The 8,339-nt window shown below is 47.1% G+C and overlaps 1 pseudogene; it reads left to right on the forward strand.

The window, feature by feature from the left end:
• The window catches only part of LOC119104365 (alpha-1-inhibitor 3-like), a 54,778-nt pseudogene that overhangs the window by 26,713 nt on the left and 19,726 nt on the right, over positions 1-8,339 (forward strand).

Genomic DNA, 8,339 nt, shown 5'->3' on the forward strand with positions numbered 1-8,339 from the left:
TCTGCATCACTTCTAACGGAGAGGGGCTGCAGTCAATTGGACGACTGAAGGATCACATACCCCACGTCTCGATTCGAAGCCACTGTCTGACCCGGTCCGCCGTTGCTCGTGTCCTGCTGCTGTCAGGTGGACGTCAGCTGGGACAAGGAGACTGCCCAGCCCGGGGAGTCCGCCTCTTTCACCGTCAGCGCCTCGCCCGACTCCGTGTGTGGCGTCAGTGAGTACGCCTCCCCCTCATCCTTTTGTGCCGGTGCCACCGACCGACCTCAAGCGTCAGGCTCAGCGATGATGTGATGGTAAGAGGCGTCGCCGCTGGCTAGCAGAGACCTGAACTCTTTACTTGCTTCGCTAGCACCACTAGCAACTATGTTGTTTTCCCCATTGGAAAAAATCAAATAATTACAATCATAATCATGCACCTATATCTTCTCTCTACCCTCCACCAGAGTGTTCGTTAGACCTCCCCAGCTTCTCGTCCTGGCACTCCAGTCGACAACGCATGTTTGATAGTTAACGCGATCACGATCCAGAGATAGTCTAATGGATGCAGTTCTCCTTCGGTGCGCAGAAACAATCACTTTAAGAAGAATGTATCAAGTAGGTGAATGACTCCATGTAATTGCTGACCTACTGAGAAACGCCTGTGGTTGTTGGAGCCACTCAGCCACCATTCAGTCGAAAGCATCCAGGGTCGGCTTGGGCTACCGTAAACGGGAGATGACCTCAGACATTTGGTTCACGTGACACAGCTACGTCCTGAATCATATTACGGCTGCGGAAGGGCGGCGTCCAGTCCCCTCCCAAGCACGACTCATCGCATGACAGATGGTAACTATCAACACGACTGACGGAGTGGTCCCGTTAATCGAGGACAACTCACGGTGTGCTCTCGTCAATTGAGTACGACTGATGGTGTGCTTCAGTCGAGTGAGCACGACTGACAATGTGCTTCCGTCGAGTGAGTACGACTGATGGTGTGCTTCCGTCGAGTGAGCATGACTGACACTGTGGTCCCATCGACCGAGCACGACTGATGGTGTGCTCCCGTCAAGTGAACACGACTGACGGTGTGCCCCGTCGTGTGACCACCACTGATGGCGTGCTCCCGTCAGTCGAGCACGACTGACGGCGTGCTCCCCTCAGCCGAGCACGACTGACAAGTGACCCCGTCGACCGAGTACGGCTGACGATGTGCTCCCGTCAAGTGGGCACGACTGACGGTGTGCTCCCGAGGACCAAACACGACTGACGGTGTGCTCCCGTCTGCAGGCGCCGTGGACCGGAGCACAGAGCTGCTCGGCACCGGTAACCAGATCACTATTGAGGGTGTACTCAGCGAGCTTGAGAAGTTCACGACAACGCCCTTTGACTACCCGGCCCAGGTCTGCCGCGGAACAGCAGGATGGTCATGAACAGAGCATTGCCACGACCACAGGGAGGGACTGTAGACAACCGACAAATTGCTGTCTCAGAGAATGGAGAGAACAAACTAAACGTCACCAATTCATCCAATACCGTAGTCAAGACGCAAGAGCGTTTTCCTCATTTTTTCGATCACAGAAAAGGTTTGCGCGTCGGCCTAACGTATAGGTGTCTGCGAGTGTGCGTGCTCTTTTGCTTGCTAACCACTGTTCACGTGTGCGGATGTATCTGCGCATCGTACCGCGCGTTGATGCTACGGAGAACATCTGATTACAAATCAGCTGGCTGTAAACGGATGTAAAACTTGTCTTTCTTGCCGGACGCGTCAATTTCGCCTGGCATCGATTCGCATTGGCGGGGCGCTGAGGAACTCAAAAGACCTTTTGCGTTTCAGGACTCCACAAGGGATCACTGCACAAGACAGCAGCTCAGCCTGGCACTTACACTGAGCCGGTAAACCTGTCTTGACAGGCCTGCACGCACTGGCCCCACCGCACCGGTCCTGCAGCAGGCGTAGCCCTGAAATGGAACTCTATGAGAGCATGAGCTCGCGGGCACGTGCCGGACAATCATCCGATGACTTTTTGTGTTACCTGTGAACTTTGCATGCTAGCTTTGAACAGCTTTTGAGTGCTGATCATCCGCTTATTGCCCCGTCAATTTGACGGCAGAAAGTGCTCGAATGCCACATCTCGGCCAATTTTGAATGCTACAAGCGCTAGCATGCCATGTGTCATGGCGCCAGATAGTATAAGTGAATGGCAGAATCCCGTGGCCCATGGGAACACTTCCGTCCCCCGGATTATCAGTGGTATCCATGCTACTGTGACGCTGATAGGCAACATTCATACTGAGGCAACAATGTCACCCTGCACTGGCTGAGAAGATTCCGGAAGTGAAACTGCCAAATAATTGGCAGTGAATATTCGCTTCTAGCCCAGCCAGTGACTCTTCAAGCCTCTTTCAACTCGTCCTGGACTGCGCTGCGATCTTCACATTCTGAGGACATTGCGGTTGCAGCGATTAACGGCCGAGGTTTTAGAGTTTTGATGGTCAGGAGTCTAGAAGTGACGTACAAAAAACAGAGCACTTTGAATTGAATGGCTCGGGAACTCCACACAGCTATGTTTTAAACCCTTGGGCCACCGTGACGCAGGCAAGGCACGATCAGGCAGCATGGAAACTCATCTGATCTAATCCACGTCACTCCCAAGAGAATTCAAATCGTTCCCAGCCCCTGCGTCCACCACGTTTCTACGTGGTCGCGCCACATATCGTGTCGAATCACTAGGATAACGGCTCGCTTTACGTCGCCGCCGCCAGCCACATATCGTGCCTAATGACTGGGATAACGGCTCGTCTTACGTCGCCGCCGCCAGCCACATATCGTGCCTAATGACTGGGATAACGGCTCGTCTTACGTCGCCGCCGCCAGCCACATATCGTGCCTAATGACTGGGATAACGGCTCGTCTTACGTCCCCGCCGCCAGACTTGAGGCGCCGCATGAAGACATGGTGCGGGGGCCCGTTTCAAAATCGAGCGCCACCAGTGCTTCAAGGTCGGGCAGATTCGGCAACCGTGAGGACATTCACTTCAGGACGTACCGCTATGACGCGCTGAAGGCATTTGACGTGAGTGATTTTTACTGTCATCTGCTCGTGGTGCTTAATGTTCCTGTTTCCCGAATACTCCTGTCACACAATCCCACTTAGGCATTGATGGTCCTCTAAGCAGTCATTCTTATTTAATCGCAGTGATGATCTATGCTTTCACTCGTCACATTCTGACCACAACTCATCTGATTGTTGGTATAACATTATTTCAACAGATAACATCAACACTACCAAACACTTTGCAGCCATACATATAAATGACAGATTAATGGAAAACCAGATAGATGAGAGGCAAACTATGCCGACCACCTCAGGTGCTGACTCGTCCACTACCGGTGTGTCTGGAGCTCGGTGAAAAGGTGACTATGATAGGTTCACCGCACTTTGTCAGCGATGAGTGCAAACTCTCAGCATCCTGTCACTCTCCGGGTAAAGATGGTGGTGCAGTGGTTTATATCCATAAGCAAGTTGAGTTCAAGCATGGACAATATGTTGAAAGGGACATCTCTGAAAACCGATATCAAAGTTGTGATGTCTAACGTGAAAAACCATACGAAGGATATACAAGAAGTTTTGAGATCACCGAATTTTTACAGTTGTTCATTTTTGCGTACATGGAGAAATTCTTGCACACATTAAAAACGACATAAATGCTGTTATCTAGGCAAAGTCTTTCAATGACAATTTGTTACCTTTTCTAGATATAGATATTCTTGAACTTTCTGTGTCTTTAATTTACTTTGTGGCTATCTTCCTTTCATTAAAACAATAACGGTGTTAAAACGAAGTGCATGGCCCGCTGAACATCCTGTTCATGATGATCTCTCTCTCTCTCTTTCCTCCATCTGGTCTCATCATTGAAGACCTATGAGACAATTTTTGTTTAAATTTCCTTACCATGCCAGCAAGAATAAGACGACCGGTTGGTATTCCTGAAAAAACATACTTCATTGGCAAAAAGCTACAAATGTTAACAACTTTTTGGTAATTATGTTGAGTAAATACGCATCATGTATACGGAGACAAATGCGGAAATAACGTGCTGAAAGTAAAAAAAGTATATCAGGAACACCCAACTAATTTTCTAGGGCATTTAAGCCGAGACGTAGGGAAACATCCTATAAACCATGAATAAGCCCTGCGATATCATATTTCATTAACTCGCCCTCGGGTAAGGGGCAAGTTGCCCTCTCCCCAAAGGTTTTTCCGAAAGGATTTCCGAATGGCGCGGCGTAGCCGTGCCATATTTTGCATGGCTGTAGACAGTTAACTAGCTTTTTTTGCTATCCAAAATTTAGGCATCCCTTAAGTTCACTTACCTACGGCAGGTCAAAGTCAGGCCATGGATTCAGTGATGACAGTTTTAGGGAATCTTTCAATGTGATGCAGCAACGGAGTATTAGACGCAGCCATGCATCTCTGTATTAGCTTTCTAGGCATCATAACAACTAAATTAACAAATTTCATTGACCTGGGCTCAACTATGATAGTCAGACAAGGTCAAAACCAGCCCGTTTCATTACTGTAGAGTTTGTTGTATGAGGTAGTTTATGGTGCCTCTTTGAATTTATTGACAACAAAAAACCGCATTTACGTCGTCTTTCATGGACTTCCTAAAGGTCACAATAGTTCACTGACCTGAAAGGACCCCGGTTGACCTTTTGGTTATAGAAACATACTACATACCAGCGTAATCCTTGACGCTTATTCAACTGCAAAAATAAAATAACTTCTACGATTTTCGTCACCATGACCTCCGAAAGGTCACACAAGGTTACTTACCTTAAATGAGCACCTATGACTGTTTCCTTAGAAAAGATATCTAGGTATATGGTGGTTGCATGAAAAGGTCTAGGACAATTTTGATTCCAATCTGGAGTATGACCTTATTTTGCTTTGTTTGACCCAAAAGCCATGACCTAGGAACCTAAATTTTGACGCAAACGAGATCGCGTACAGGCCAACACACCCTGTGAATGTGGTGTCCCTGGCCCTCCTAATTCTTAAGATCTCGGGGCTCAAATTGACCCCATCCGAGCGAAAGGGCATCCAACCGGCCAATCGGGCGCGTGTTTTAACACGCGTTTTGCTGGGGTCTTGAATTTGTACCCTCTCCCAAATGTTTTTTTCAGAATGATGCCCAAAATGAATGGAGCAGCTACGCCCACCCTAGGAAAGTTGTGGGAAATTAAAAAGTGAAACTTTTGGTGTGAAGAAATTACATGCACCTTGAAAGTTTACTGAACCAAACCAGGTCAAAATCAGATGGTGGCTGTCAGCAAAGGTAATTTCCAGGGAATCTTTCAATTTGATGCGGCAGCTGTGTGTTAGGTAGATCCGTACATCTCCGTGATAATCTCTCAGGCAATGCAACAGTTGCACTTAGAATAACAAAAGAAAGGTATTGACCTCGGATCGGGTATGACGGTTAGACCGACGTCAAGTCTAACCCGCCCGCTTACCGGGACGTTGCTGTATGAGGCAGTTTCTGCTGCTTCTTTCGAGCTTATTATCAAGGACTTTTTAAAAGGTCAGAGTTGGTAACTAACATCAAATGACCCAGGTCAACATTTCGCTTTTAGGAACATGCAAGGCATAATAATATTTCTGCTTGTTTTTGTCTTATCCATGTGAATTATGTTCCTCGCTAATGCTCTGAGCAACTTTCGTTTGCATATGCACGCAGCTTTCGCGTATTGTAATTTTCGGTTAGATGTACACTGCATCGCACTAACGACTGACAATTGCTCCTTGTTTAACCCCTAAATATTTGTAAAGTCTAAAATCAACTTGTCTTTCTCGTTTAACAAAAACCTGAAAATTACGAAGGATCGGCAGCCAGTTCTAGATTTACTACTGATATTCGTTTCGATAAAAGCATGTTGCCCGAATATCAACGCATCTATTTTTCCATTCTCCTTGGTTTTATACCAGGCTTAAGGTTATCACAACTTTCGGATCTATATGCGTAATGTTCTTGGCATATGCACTTCACAACTTACGTGTTACTGAATTATTTTGTAACCGAGCTTCGCACAGAAGTATGTTATCGGTCTAAGAGTAACCGTTACTGAATATCTGAAAAGGACATCGTATTTTAGCAGCGTCTCCATTGTCACCAATCGTCTCTCGTCTATATCCACTCGTCTCGCGAACATTTGCTTCTTTGTGCCGTGGTGACCCTTCCACATCTCACCTATTGTGCGGCGTTGGAAGCAATCGCGTTACCAAAATTAATCGTGCAGTCAACCCCAAAAATGTGCGGTCAGAGTGCTGTGTCATAACAAGCCGTACTACTTTCTTGAAATGATTCAGTTAGGAAAAATCAAGCTTCCCAATTTCCAGGCCTTGCACAGAAAGAAAACATCACCACACGTTTCTCTAAGCCTAACGAAACGTTGTCGCCACTGCACTCTGCCATCTCGATATATTATCAAACAGCCATTACCAGAGCTGTACAACACCTCGAACTCCCTTTTGCGGCCATAAACTAATGTTTTCCCGGTCCTGCGGTGTGCTCCGTGCCTGGGACAGCATGTTGTACAAAATGCTTTGAAATGTTAGATGCAGTTCGTAAGAACGAGATGGTCTTCAGAAAATACGTCAACGAACACTTAACGAATATTTACACGCGCCCGGTTGGCCGGCTGGATACCCTTTGCTCTGGAAGGGGTGGGGTGGGGGTCAATTTGACCCCCTGAGATCTCGGGAACTAAGAAAACTAGAAACACCAAATTTACAGGGTGTGCTGAACTTCACATGAACTCACTTAGGTCAAAGTTTAAAGTCCCTAGGTCATGACCTTCGGGTCAAATAAGGCAAAACAAGGTCAAATTCCAGGTTGGTCTCCAAAGTGCCCTCAGAGCCTAGATTACTGTTTCTAAGCAAAAGGTCACAGACTCATTTAAGGTCAGTGACATTGTTTGACTTTTTGAGGGCCATGGTGACCAAAATCATAGAAGACTGCCCTGAGTTTAGAATTTGAATAAGTGATAGAGATTACGCTAGGCAGTATGTTCCTGAACACAAATGTCGACCTGGGTCCTCTTAGGTCATTGACCTATTCTGATATCTAAGAAGTCCATGGAAGATGTGTAACGCGGTTCCTGCTATCAACAAATTCAAAATGAGCACCAGGAACTATACCATACAGCATGACCTAGAGTAATAAAATAGGTTGGTTTTGACCTTGGTCTGACATTCATACCTGACGTTAGGTCGACGTAATTTGCTCATTCAATATTTGTGGTGCCTAAGAAAACATGTCAGGGATGTATAGTTTCGTCTAACACTCCATTGTTGTATCGGATTGAACGATTTCCTAGAAATTGCCTTCGCTGAGACCATTGCCTGACTTTGACCTGCCATAGGTAAGCGACCTTAAAGATACACCTGAAAATTTGATACCAAACGATCTGCTATTCAATTGTCAACGGCTGGACAAAACTTGGCGCGGCTAGGCCGGGCCGTTCGGAAACCATTCTGGAAAAAGTTTCGGGGGGGATCAATTCGACTTCGCACCCGGGCGCGTGTTAAGTGAACACCAGAATTTCCGACATGATTGTCCACTTTGTGGTGGTGCTAGCGGTGACTAAAATGTAATCACTTCCATTTTGTTTCAGTCTATTAAATGTTTGTTATTTTCGTTTTTCCTCTTAGTATAGATTAAAACATTTGTGGTTAATGATTTCATACTTCTGCGCATGTGCGTGCGTGTGTGCGTGCGTGCGTGCGCATGTGCGTGCGTGTGTGCGCGCGTGCGTGCGTGTGTGGATGCATGCATGCGTGCGCGCGCGCGCGCGCGCGCGCGCGTGTGTGTGTGTGTGTGTGTGTGTGTGTGTGTGTGTGTGTGTGTGTGTGTGTGTGTGTGTGTGTGTGTGTGTGTGTGTGTGTGTGTGTGTGTGTGTGTGTGTGTTCTTTGGCCTAGTCAGGCCGTAGTCTACCATGAGACTTCGGCGAGTATAACTAACTAGCTTTGCTACTGTCCCGCTTGACTTTCACGGTAAAGTTGCATTAGCACGCACTCGTGTGGGGGTCAGCTTTGCCATCCCCCCGAGGGTTTTCCAGAATGGTTTCTGAACGGCGTGGCGTAGCCGCGCTAAAGTTGGCATAGCTGTAAACAATTAAGTAGCGGATTGTGTGGTATCAACAAATTGAACGTACCTTACAAGGTCGCTAACCTACGGCAGGTCAAAATCTGGCCATGGACTCAGCGAGGGTACTTTCTATGGAATCGTTCAATCTGATGGAACAACAGAGTGTTACACGAGGCCATGCATCTCTGAGATGCTTTGTTAGGCAA

Source organism: Pollicipes pollicipes, unplaced genomic scaffold, assembly GCF_011947565.3.
Source record: "Pollicipes pollicipes isolate AB1234 unplaced genomic scaffold, Ppol_2.1 Scaffold_6052;HRSCAF=7182_pilon_pilon_pilon, whole genome shotgun sequence".
In the NCBI taxonomy this organism is placed as follows: domain Eukaryota; kingdom Metazoa; phylum Arthropoda; class Thecostraca; order Pollicipedomorpha; family Pollicipedidae; genus Pollicipes; species Pollicipes pollicipes.